This window comes from Callorhinus ursinus, unplaced genomic scaffold, assembly GCF_003265705.2.
Source record: "Callorhinus ursinus isolate GAN/ISIS: 27379988/994484 unplaced genomic scaffold, GSC_fseal_2.0 scaffold23, whole genome shotgun sequence".
Lineage (NCBI taxonomy): Eukaryota > Metazoa > Chordata > Mammalia > Carnivora > Otariidae > Callorhinus > Callorhinus ursinus.
The window spans coordinates 1,894,676-1,906,396 of record NW_027397085.1 but is presented as its reverse complement, the minus strand read 5'-3'; the positions used below and the strand labels follow the sequence as shown (position 1 = coordinate 1,906,396).

General features: G+C 40.8%; 1 pseudogene; it reads left to right on the top strand.

The window, feature by feature from the left end:
- Positions 1 to 620: 620 nt before the first annotated feature.
- LOC141374910 (actin-related protein 2/3 complex subunit 5-like protein pseudogene) lies at positions 621 to 1,355 on the top strand (annotated as a pseudogene).
- The last annotated feature ends 10,366 nt before the right edge of the window (positions 1,356 to 11,721 follow it).

The following is an 11,721-nucleotide window of genomic DNA, read 5'->3' as shown; positions in this document are numbered from 1 at the left end:
ACATCCCAACCCTTGGCAACCACTGATCTTTCTTCTGTCTCCACAGTTTTTGCCTTTTCCAAAATGCTATCAGTTAACATAGTTGGAATCATACAGTATGTAGGCCTTATAGCTTGACATCTTTCACTTATTAATATGCATTTAAGATTCTCTCATGTCTTTTCATGGCTTGATAGCTCATTTCTTTTTAGCACTGATAATATTCCATTGTCTGGATGGACCTCAATTTATCCATTTACCCTCCGAAAAACATCTTGATCACAATTATGAATAAAGCTGCTGTCAACATCTGTGTGCAAATTTTTGTGTTGACATAAGTTTTCAGCGACTTTCGGACAATACCATGAGGAGAAGAGTGATTGCTGGAATGTACGGTAAGATATGTTTGGGATGCCTGGGTGGCTCAGTCGGTTGGGCATCTGCTTTCGGCTGAAGTCATGATCCCAGGGTGCTGGGATCAAGCCCTGCAACAAGCCCCGCATCCGGCTCCCTACTCAGCAGGGAGTCCGCCTCTCCCTCTCCATCTGCCCCTCTCCCAGCTCATGCTCTCTCTTGCTCTCTCTCTCAAATAAATAAATAAAATATATATATATTTTTTTAAAAAGAATATGTTTTTCCCGCCCCCGAGCCTGAGCCGGTGCCGAGCAGGGTAGAGCCGAGGTCGGACCCGGAGCGGAGCGGGCTGAGCGGGCGCCGAGTCCCAGCCATGGCCCGGAACACGCTGTCCTCGCGCTTCCGTCGGGTGGACATTGATGAGTTTGATGAGAACAAATTCGTGGACGAGCAGGAGGCGGCGGCGGGCGAGCCAAGCCCGGACCCTAGCGAAGTGGATGGCCTTCTGCGGACATGCTTCGGGCATTCCACGCAGCCTTGCGGAACTCTCCTATCAACACCAAGAATCAGGCCGTGAAGGAACGAGCCCAGGGCGTGGTGCTGAAAGTGCTCACAAACTTTAAAGCAGTGAAATTGAGCAAGCTGTGCAGTCGCTGGACAGAAATGGCATTGACTTGGTAATGAAGTACATTTATAAAGGGTTTGAGAAGCCCACGGAAAACAGCGGTGCGGTGTTACTCCAGTGGCATGAAAAGGCATTAGCACTAGGAGGACTAGGCTCCATTATAAGAGTGCTTACAGCAAGAAAGACTGTTCAAAAAAATAAAAGGACTCATGTTACCTTGAGAAGAATTTTGGATGCACAGGCTGATGAAGAAGGGATTGACAATGGACCATCTTCCTGGGAACTCCCAACTAAATTATTCCAGGACATGCATCCCCTGAAGTATATTTTATTTTCAGGGTGGAGGGAGAACTTGTCTGTTTCCTAAATCCTTTGCAGGATCTGATGGTCTATGCCTTTGTCCACGAGTAACCCAGAACTGACCTCATAACTGTCTGCCGGAGTGGCTGGTCAGCATCGGCCGGGTGTAGCTGTGTGCTCTGCCTATTTCACGTCGGGGAGGGACGATCTGGGCAGGTACAGATCCAACAGCTGTTGGCAAAGGGGGAGCTTGTTTTTTTGAAGTAGTAAAACTTCGAGGGTTTGTACAGACATCCCGTCTTCCGAGAGAAGACGGGCTCTCTTGGATTCATTGTAAAGTGCCTGCTGCATCAATAAAGTTCTTGGCTTACTAGTAAAAAAAAAAAAAAAAGAAAAAAGAATATATTTAGTTTTGTAAGAAGCTGCCAAACTATCTTTCAAAGCTGCTGTACCATTTTGTATTCCTTCCAACAGTGAATAAGAGTTCCTGAGGCTCCATAGCCTCACCAGCATTGGGGGTTGCTAGTGTTCTGGAATTTTGGCCATTCTGGTAGGTATGTAATGGTATCTCATTGTTATTTTAATTTGCAATTCCTTAGTGACATATGATGTGGATCAACTTTTTATATGTTTATTTGTCATCTGTATATCTTCTTTGATGAAGTATCTGGTAAGATCTTGGGTTCATTTTTAGACTAGAATTCTCTATCCTGAAAAATTGCCCTTCAAAAGCAAAGGAGGAAAAAATGACTTTCTCAGACAAACAAAAAATTAAGAGAATTTGTTGCTAGTACACCTGCCTTGCAAGAAATTTTAAAAAGAAGATCTGTAGAGAGAAGGAAAATAACATAGGTCAGAAACTTGGATCTACAAAAAGAAAGGAAAAGCACTGAAGGAGAAATAGGTAAAGGTAAAAGGAAAATTTTTATTTTTCTCATTTTGTGAATGGTATAAAGTCTATGTCTAAATTTATTTTTTATTCAATTTATTTTTCTTTTGCATGTGGATGTCTGGTTGTTCCAGCACCATTTTTTAAATAAAGATTTTATTTATTTGACAGAGAGAGAGACACAGCGAAGAGAGGGAACACAAGCGGGGGGGGGTGGCGTGGGAGAGGGAGAAGCAGGCTTCCCACCGAGCAGGGAGCCTGATGCGGGGCTCAATCCCAGGACCCTGGGATCATGACCTGAGCCGAAGGCAGCCGCTTAATGACTGAGCCACCTAGGCGCCCCCAGCACCATTTGTTGAAAAAATTGTCTTTGTTCCATTGTATTGCCTTTGACTCTTTGTCAAAGGAGCCTTTGACTATATTTATGTGGGCCTATTTCTGGTGCTCTATTCTATTCCATTGATCTATTTGTCTATTCTTTTGCCAATACCATGCTGTCTTGATTACTATAGTTTTATATTAAGTCTTGAAATCAAGTGTCAGTTTTCCACTTACTCCTTAAACATGGTGTTGGCTATTCTGAGTCAATAAAATTGTCATATATTTAAAGTATACAACATAATGATTTGATATATGCCTACATTGTGGAAGGAACCCCAGTTGATGGTGTTGTTGAGTTCTGCTGTGTCCTTCCTGATTTTCTGCCTGCTGGATCTGCCCATTTCTGATAAAGGGGTGTTGAAGTCTCCGAGTATGATTCACTCCAAGTGGATTCATCTATTTCTCCTTGCAGTTCAGTTTTTGCCTCCTGTAGTTTGATGTTCTATTGTTGGGTACATACATGTTAAGGATAGAATGTCTTCTCGGAGAACTGCCTTCTTTGTAATTATATAGGTCCTTTATTTACCCCTAATAACTTTCTTTGCTTTGAAGTCTGCTTTGTCTGAAATTAATTTAGCTATTCCTGCTTTCTTTTGATTAGTATTAGCATGGTATATTTTTCTCCATACATTTACTTTTAATCTTCATGTGTCTTTATATTTAAAGTGGGTTTCTTGGGGTGCCTGGGTGACTCAGTTGATTAAGTGTACAACTCTCGATTTCAGCTCAGATCGTGGTCTCAGGGTCATGGAATCCAGCCCCGTATCCCTGCCCCCCGACAAAATAAATAAATCTTTTTAAAAAATAAAGTGGATTTCTTATAGACAAAGAACAGTTAGGTTTTCATCCACTCTGACAGTCTCTTATCTTTTAACTGCTGCATTTAGATCATTGATGTTCAAAGTGACTTATTGATATGTCTTGATTAACATCTACCATATTTGTTACTGTTTACATTTGTTGCCCTTGTTCCTTGTTCCTATTTCTGTCTTCTACTCTTTTTCTGCTTTTTGTGGTTTAAATTCACCTTTTTATATGATTCCATCTTTTCTCCTTTCTTAACATATTAGTTACATGTCTTTTTTTTTAAACTTCTTTTCGTGGTTGCCTTAGAGTTTGCAATATACGTTTACAACTAATCCAAGTCACTTTCAAAGAACACTGTATCTCTTCACAGGTGGTGAGAATACCTTATAATAACAAAATAACCCTAATTCCTTTCTCTTGCCCCTTGTATCATTACTGGCATTCATTTTACTTGTATAAGCATATGTACACATGATATATACATAAGCACACATAATTGAATACATCATTGCTATTATTATCTTGGACAAAGTATTATCTATTAAATCAACTAAAATAAGAGAAATAAAAGCTTTTTTTGTACCTTTACTTATACCTTCTTCGATGTTACTTATGTAGATCTGAGTTTCTGACCTTTGTTATTTTCCTTTCCTCTAAAGAACTTCTTTTAACATTTCTCACAAGGTGGATCTACTGGCAACAAATTCTCTCAAGATTTACTTGCCTGAGAAAATCTTCTGTTTTTTCTCCTTCACTTTTGAAGGTTAATTTTGCAGGGTACAGAATTCTAGGTTGCCTTTTTTCCCTCTCTCTCTCAACACTTTATTAATTTTTTTCAAGATTTACTTATTTATCTGAGAGAGAGAGAGCAATTGAGCAGGGGGGAGGGGCAGAGGGAGAGGGAGAGGAACAAAAGCAGACTCCCCAGTGAGTGTGGCCTAACATAGGGCTCGATCTCACAAACCTGAGATCATGACCTGAGTCAAAATCAAGAACTGGTTGCTCAACTCCTGAGCCACCAGGAACCCCTTTCTCTCAATACTTTAAACACTTCGTTCCACTCTCGTCTTGCTTGCTCCTTTCTGAGGAGACTTTGGATGTAATTTTTATCTTTGCTCCTTTATAATAAGGCATTTCCCCCTCTTCCTCCAACTTCTTTCAGGATTTTTTTTCTTTTTCTTTGATTTTCTGAAGTTTGAATATGATATGCCCCTGTGTAGTTTCTTTAGGGCATCTGTCTGGCTTGGTATTCTCTGAGGTTCTCAGATCTGTGGTTTGGTGCCTGACATTAATTTGGGGGAAATTCTCAGTCGTTATCATTTCCAATATTTCTTCTGTTCTTTTCTCTCTTCTTCTCCTTCATTATTCTCATTATACATATATTACATCTTTTGTAGTTGTCCACAGTCCTCGGATATTCTGCTCTGTTTTTTCATCTTTGTTCTGCTTGCTTTTTAGTTTTGGAAGATTCTATTGATATATTCTCAAACCCAGAGAGTCTTTCCTCAGTTGTGTGCCGTCTGCTCCTAAACTCATCAAAGGTAGTCTTCATTTCTGTTACGGTGGTTTTGATCTCCAGCTTTTCTGTTTGGTTCTTTCTTAGGATTTCCATCTCTCTGCTTACAGTGACAATCTGTTCTTGCATGCTGTCTATTTTTATCCATTAGAGCCCTTAGCATATTAATCGTAGCTGTTCTAAATTCCTGGTTTGATAATTCCAACACCTGTGCCATATCTGGCTCTGATGCTTGCTTGAGCTCTTCAAACTATGTTTTTTGCCTTTTGGTATACCTTGTAAATTTTTTTTGATAGTTGGACATAATGTGCCCAGTAAAAGGAACTGTTGTGACTAGGCCTTTAGTACTACAGTGCTGAAGTGTGGGGAGAGGAAGCGTTCTATAGTCCTCGGATTAGGTCTCAGTCTTTTAGCGAGCACATGTCTCTGGAGTGTGAAATTCACAAGTGTTTCTTGGGGTTTTTTTCTCCCCTGTTTAATGGGACAAGATGGCTAGAGTGTGCTGGAGTTGGCTCTCCCCCTGCCTCCAGATCAGTTAGGCTCTGATCATACCACAGCAGAATAGGGATTAGGCTATGGTTAATTAGATTCTCCTGAGGGCAGACGTTGTTAAGAACAGAATGCCCTGACATATCAAATTAGTCCCTTCCTACCGCCCTCTTCTGCCAGAAGCATGACAGAATTTTTCTCCAATATTCACCATGGGAACCTGGTTAAAGTCTTAGAGGCAAAAGTCACAAAAGCATGGGGAGCTCCCCTATGAATAAGACCCTCTGGATTTTTCAGCTGTCAGATTTGTCCACATTGTGTCCCCAGCAATTCGTCAATTACTGTTTAGGTTTTCCTACCTTGGCCCTGGTTCTGCTGTCAGTTTCTGCTTGTGAGTCCTGCTCCAGTAAGCCAGGACACTGTATTCTCCGGTCTGTCTCTCCGATCCTGGGGGCAGTGGTTTTCCCTGTGGCTTCTTCTCTTATGGATCCAAGAGGAATTGTTGATTTTTCAGCATGTTCAGCTTTTCCCTTGTTAGGATGGAGTAGCAACTTCTAAGCTCCATACATGTAGAACTGGAAACCAGAAGTAGCATATTTTAAATATTTTAATATTTTGATTGTCAGATAATCGGAAAAGTTATCATTTTAATTTCCACTTCCCCAACTTCTGGTGGGATTGAGCATCTTTCATATATTCCTTTGAATCTAATCTTAAAAGATGAATCAGTGTTCAGCAGAGGGAAAAGGTGAGCAAAGGCATAGATCTATTAATTGCACAGTGTCAGCATGCTTTAGAGGGACTGGAATTACTTAGTATAGGGAATGAGAGGGTGACTAAGAAAAACAAGGCTCAGAAAAGTAGATAGGTATCAGGTGACAGAGGGCCTGTTCAGACTTCATCCTGTCCCATAATGGGGAGCTACTGAAGACTTTAAACAGGGCTGCAAAAGGCCAAATTCGTTTTTAGAAAAAGTGATCTTTTAGCTGAGAGAAGAGCGAAATGAGGTGAAAGCGCAGAGACGGAAAAGACGAGAGCAACCTTGAGAGAACTGTGGTGGCTCCCTGAGGGAGGGCAGCCAAGCTGCGTCCACAGGTGGGGGGGAGGAGGGGCAGAGAGGAGAGAGGTCAGAAAGACGCAACCGAGGCACGGACTGTGCATTGTCTATGACGATGGGGAAACAGGAAGCCAGGGGTCTGAGAGTCAGTTTTCCATCAAGTGTATTGGTATGAATGATCAGGAAATTTTGGTGGTGGCCAAAAGAAAAAAGAAAAAAAGTTACAGAACAGTGCCATGTAAACTAGTTAAGTCTAATTTCAGGAAAGTGTCTACAGAGTTGAACATTTAAAAGAAAATCAGAAAAAAAGTCTGTGTGAGACAGAGAAGACATTGGTTGAAAAGAGCCAGTAATAAATGAGTCTGCAAGGAAAAATAAGGGAGAAATAAGAAGAGAAAAATATTTTTAAAATTGGATGAAGGAAAGTAAAAGGAGGTAGAGGAAAATATGAACGGAAAACTGAGGGTTTTAAGTTTTTATTTTTTTATATTTCATTTTCCATACATTAGCATTAAACTTTGAAAATAATATATTGAAAAGAGAGCATTAATCCACGGGAGACAAGTCGATTTTGAACAACACGTTTGATGAAATCTCCAAGTGACAGCTAACTGCTGCTAATGCTTTCCTCTTAACCTCCTGATGTTATTTAATCTGCAAAGAAATCATTATCTCTATCTTGTAGAATGCATGAAAAGGTTACTTGTACACGTTACCAGTTAGATATTCGAACGTCTTAGCTATTTATTATTAGTCATTCATTTGATTGCTGGGGTAATTTTCATGGGAGTTGTGAAATCCCCAAACATTCTAGTTCTCTTTCTCTTGGACTAAGTTTGCCCTCCTCTGAGTTTCTTTCTTAGACACAGCAATTATTGCTGCTATTTCTTTAAATTTGTACACACCAGTCCTTAGATAAGTAATGATTTGTCTTGGAATCAGTGCTACTTTTCTAAGGCATGTCTATGTAAACCATCTTTGGTTGAAGGGTTCTGTGTGAAAACATAATGCTTTGCTATTACCATTTTCATAAAATGGCCATGGAGTAAGTAAACGAATATTAACAGAGAAGGAATCTTTGTGTCCCCCTCCCCAGTTCATATGTTGAATTCCAGATGTCTAAGGTGATGGTGTTAGGAGTGGGGCCTTTGGGAGGCGCTTAGGTTGTGATGGTATAGGCTTCGTGAACAGAATTAGTATTCTTATTAAAGAGGCACCAAAGAGCCCCCTCACTCCTTCGCTCATGGGAGCACACAGCCAGAAGGCCCTGGAATCTGGAAGAGGCCTCACCAGAAGCTGACCGTGCTGGTGCCTGACCTTGGACTTCCAGCCTCTTAGAATTGCAAGAAAAAAAATTTTTTTGTTGTTTATAAGTCACTCAGTTTGTGGTATTTTGTGATAGCAACCTGAAGAGATTAGAATAAGAACAAAGAAAAAAAAAACTCATCCATATTCCCACCACCCAGGACTAATCACTATTATCATGTTGGCATGTTTTCCCCCATATTTAAAAAAGAAAAATCAGTCTATTCTTATACTCATTGTATAAGGACAGAATCGCACTAAGTTAAAAGTTCAAAAATCACCTCAAATCTGACACCCCGAAATGACCTTTATTAGCTTTAGATTAATATTATTATATACATCTTTCTAAGTATACACACAGAAGAAATACTTTTATAAAAAAAGGATCACACTATATTAAATATATTAAACTTAAACTTGAATTTTTAAAAATTTTTTTTAAAGTAAGCTCTAGGCCCAACATGGGGCTCAACCTCACAACCCCAGATCAAGAGTTGCATGCCCTACTGACTGACCCAGCCAAGCACCCCAACTTACCTGAATTGAAAAAAGGAAATTTGAAGAGAAACTGAAGGAATTGTTGAGTTCCAAATAAACATTTCTCTAGCACAAGAGATATTATTTCCTAAGGGATTCTCAATACTCTAAAATATTAAAAAGGTATACTCGATGTGCTTTAAAAAACCCCCACATATTTTGATTGTATATGTCATCAAGGCCTCCCCGCTTTAAAAGATGAGAGCATTAGCATCCTCACACTCCTGCCCCTCTCTTCATCCTTCCCTTGGTTCAAAACAGTCACCTCCTATTTTATAATCACAATTTTCATAAATTTTAGCAGGTGCACCTAATGTATTAAAAAATCCTCCATCTGTACCTCTGTCATTCCCAAACTTGGAAGCAGCTGCTCCGGAAAACCCTCCCCCACCCCCACCGTCAATTCCCAGCCAAAAACATTCATGTCACTTGTGTCGCGAAGGCTTGAGACTTTCTTCTCCCTTCCCCCATCTCTCTAATAAGGCCCAAGAGGAAAAACGAGTGAGAAAATGCCTAGAGAATGAACAACTCCTGAATCCTACTTAGCATGCGAGGAGAAAGAAAGAGGCTGTGAACCCTTGTGCATTACTAATTTTGACTACCCATGGGCGCCTGGGTGGCTCAGATGGTTAGGCGCCTGCCTTCGGCTCAGGTCACGATCCCAGAGTCCCGGGATCGAGTCCTGCATCGGGCTCCCTGCTCCTTGGGAGCCTGCTTCTCCCTCTGCCTCTCTCTCTCTCTGTCTCTCATGAATAAATAAATAAAAAGTTTAAAAAAAATTAATTTTGACTATCCTAAAATTCTCTGGAATGACAGATGTGAACAGTAGAACTCGGAGGTTACAACTGGCCTCTGAGAACTCACTGAGGAAGTCAGGGCAGGAGTTCCAGGGAGAATAGGGTCAAAGGGGAAGGACTGAGGGGAGTGGCATCTTTTCCAGGGTTAGGGAGCCTGGCAGAGGGACCATACCCCCATCTCAGAGGAGCACAGCCAGTGTCTACTCATCTCCACGCTTCCCACCCGTTTAAATCGAAAGCTCAGTATTCAGAGCTAAACATCTGGCTTGATAGCAGGGAACATGCAGTTAACGGTAGTTCAGGGGAATTGCTGTGTTTGCAGCTGTTTCTTCTTGATAAAATAATTGTTGTTTCAAGTGGGAAATTATTATGTAGAATCAGACTGGAATGAAAAAGTAATGTCTTATCACAGCTTGATTTAGTAGTATATAAATAGGTTTTGGAAAAGGAAGGTATCACATTAAAAAGTGAGATCATTATAAATGGTGGATAAACATTGTCTCAAAGAACAAAAGAGAATGATGCCAGGAAAATGTGACACGTGACTGGAGAGGCACAGGTCACATGTCAAATCAATATTTTTTTTTGATATCTTGAAAATATCTTGAAAAACACACACACTGAAGACATGGTATTTGGTAATCTGCTTTGGCCAGACTGAAAGTTCAGTGGTTACTGGAAGCCACAGGAAAGTTGGTGGGGACAGCTATGTATATGATTTAAAAGTATTTCAAAAGTCTTGTACCAAGTGTCAAACTATCATTTGTCTGCAATAGCTACTAGTTGAAGAAAATAAATGAGTGATGTATTTTTTTTTTCCTGTATCTGCAAAGAGCAATTGAGAGAGAACGGATGACTCAAGTCCTAGGGCAAGAAGGGACCCGGGGGGGACTTGAAAAGAACAGCAGTTGAGTGAAAGAAACAGAGCCTGGGAAAGAGATTTCAGAACATGCTGCAAGCCCTGATTTTCTCTTCCTATGACACCTGTCAGTGGTAAAGACCATAAATGGGCAATTCCTAGAACATTTGTAGGTCCTATATTAAAGGAGCAGACCAGTAGGGATTGAATAAGTGTGGGGTAGCAAGAATTTCAGAACCAGGAAAGCCCACACATGGAGTCTGGGTGTAGTATACACTGTTTGCGGGCTCAGCTGGGGCTCTGTGGGTGGGAGGCCATGATTCTCCTTAGGGTTATTTTATCAGGGCCACATTGGACCCAGATAATTCCTTACCTTGTGCCTCCACCTTGGCACATCCCATAGAGGATCAGAAAGAAGTCACCAGAAGGTCTTGTTCACTCTAATGGATTTTTGTTTATGCTGCTTGTGTTTCATTTAGTCTTTTGATAAAATCGATGACAGAACAAATCATGGTGTATGGATTTCCTTTTTATCTTTCTATTCGCAAACCTGATCTTGTCAGCCTTGGACCTGAGACTCCTCAAATGCTGTTCATATTTCTAACTTGTGACCAATGTAGATTCAAAATATGATATTCTCCTTATTTCATCTGTTAGTAGTACTGTTTTGCCCTGTTCTTTCAATATCATGTTGGGTTTTCTTGAAATTGCCTTTTTTTCCTCAGTGCCAAAATTAATGAAATCCTAGGGCTTGGCCTTTAAAAACTGGGGGCACGTGTGGCTACTCCCTCTCACTACACTCAAGAGAAAAGCAAATAGTACTTTGCATCATAAAACTGTTCTTGCAGAAGTTACTTCCAGCCAAAGAATCTCCTTTTCCTAAGGGGTCAGAAAGTAAATATTTGAGACTTGCAGGCCTTGTGGTCTTTGTTGCAGCTACTTAATTCTGCTGCTGAAGCATGAAAGCAGCCAAACGAATGGGCATAGCTGTGTTCCAATAAAACTTTATTTACAGAAACAGGTTGTTGGACCGGGCAGTCGTTTGCTGACCTCATCAAGTGCCAACTCCTCTTAGACAACTGGACCCCAAAGATTGTTGCTATGGCCTGTGAAAGTAATCTTTAATCCTTAAAATGCTATAAACTTGTTGTTTTACTTAATAATGTGTTGCCTAGTAATATATACTTAAGTTGACATCCCTGTTTTCCAGAAGACATAAATACTTGTGAATTTTCTTTGTTGAACAGAAGAGGATTACTGGCTTTCTCTCTTCTCCCTCATGCATGAAGGTAAAAGAAAATTATTATCTTACAGGTTAGGTTCTCTAGAAGCAAAAGATGAGGTAGAGCTTTGGGAGCAAGATGTTTCACTAAGACCAATACTTATGACGGGCGCCTGGGTGGCTCAATTGGTTAAGCGACTGCCTTTGGCTCAGGTCATGATCCCGGAGTCCCGGGATCGAGTCCCACATCAGGCTCCCTGCTCAGCAAGGAGCCTGCTTCTCCCTCTGACCCTCCCCCCTCTCATGTACTCTCTCTCTCTCATTCTTGCTCTCTCAAATAAATAAATAAATCTTTAAAAAAAATACTTATGAAAAGTAGGGAAGGAAACAGGACTGGGCAGGGAGAGAAGTAGTACTCCTATGCAGGTCCGAAAACGTCATCCAACATGGCGGGGAACACTGGAAGAACAGTACCCCAACATGGCAGGGAACACTGGAAGAACAGTACCCCAAATGGCCAAGACTATAGCCTTACCTTGCTCAATCACCAGATCCAGAATGCCCTAGGAAGAAGAAGGCTTCAGGCAAAGCAGCTCTCTGGAAA